Here is a 1,791-nt window from a genome sequence, read left to right on the forward strand (position 1 = left end):
GTTCTTCCTTGTTCTTAATTTTGGCCTTCTTATTCTCTTTTCAGCATTTGCTTTTAAGAAAGTCTTCTAGATTTTTCTCCCAGAAGTTTCAGTAGTTTTCTGTAAGATAATTGGTCAATTACCAGAATCCAAAGATTCATTCCTTTCTTCCTGAGTCATTTTTGCTGTTATCAGTTTTAGGAAATTGGTTGTTCATAGTGTTCTTTTTTTTATCTTTTTGGTCTTTATTTGAGGCTAAGACTTTATTTTTCATTTCTAATTGTTTTTATTTAAGCTTTATCTCTTGTTTTCCTTGGTCAGACTCATACAATGGTTGTCTACTTTATTATCCTTTTTAAAAAATCAGTATAATCCTCTGTATTTTGTGTTTTCTATTTCATTAATTTCTGTCTTTATCATGTGTTTTTTCTATTTTCTTGGAACTTCTTCTGCTTTTCTTTCTCTAACTTCTCAAGTTGGATACTTAGCTCATGAATTTTCAGGCTTTGTTCTTTAAAGGAAATAAAAATTTTATGAGTTATATTAATCTCTATTATTTTTATCTGCTTTACCTATTAATAATTCAGAGATTTATTGGCATACTTACTCTGATATAAATTTGTCAAATTTTAAACATGTACCTACTAACTTTTACTTTTATTTTGCTGATATTAATATAGCTACTAGTTTTTTATGATTACTATTTCTCTGGAATTTTTTTTTTTTTGCTTAAATTCAATTAATCAACATATAGTGCATCATTAGTTTCCCATGTAGAGTTCAATAATTCATCAATTGCGTATAAAACCCAGTGCTCATCACATCACATACCCTCCTTAATGCCCACCATCCAGTTACCCTATCCCCCCCAAGTCTTTTTCATTTTTAGTTTTCATAATTTTTACTCTTTAAATTTAAAAGAATCTTTGGCAATCTTATATTTTCTTTTTGTTTATTTTTTTAATCCACCAGAACAATCTCTGTTTTTGAACTCAACATATTTATACACAGAATATAATTAAATTATTTCTAATCTACCATTATATTTTTCTGGCATTTTTTACATGTGAGTTTAATCTATTTACACGTGTCATGGTTAGTAGAAATTTGTAACTTATTTCCACTATCTTTATGCTTTCTTTTTGTTCCACTTTTTCTGTTTCTTTTTTTCTTTTTAAGATTTTATTCTTTTATTTGAGAGAGAGAGACAGTATGTGAGAGAGAGAGCACAAGCAGGGGGAGCTGCAGAGGGAGACCAGTGTAGGTCTCCATCCCAGGACCCTGAGATCATGACCTGAGCCGAAGGCAGAGGCTTAATCAACAGAGCCCTACAAGCTCCCCTGTTCCACTCTTTCTGTGTTTTTCTTTTCTCTCTCTTAACTTTCTTTATACCTGTTTATTTTTTTATTTGTTTTCTTATTTAATTTTTGTCTTCTACTAGATGGAAATGTATTCAGCCTATCTTTTAAATTCTCTTTATAATAGTACTAGTATTTTAGTAATCTTATAGAACAACCCAACAAGATCTAGAATGGATCGTACTGTAACTTCTTTCAAACAATACATATCTAAGGATACCTTCCCCCGCATCAATCTCCACCCTGTTCCCCCCAAGTTAATGAGTTGTTAAGTGCCCCCAGGGAAAATTTTTCCAAAGTAAAAATTAAGTAGATAACTTTCCCGCCACTAGAGGGCGAGATGCATTTTCGAAATGATTTTATATATTTCAAAATAATGCTCTTTATTGTAGTGGTGATTGAATTATTGATTAAATGACCAAAGGAACCTTTGTTTCAAGTAGGTGACCTAAAA

Source organism: Lutra lutra, chromosome 6, assembly GCF_902655055.1.
Source record: "Lutra lutra chromosome 6, mLutLut1.2, whole genome shotgun sequence".
Lineage (NCBI taxonomy): Eukaryota > Metazoa > Chordata > Mammalia > Carnivora > Mustelidae > Lutra > Lutra lutra.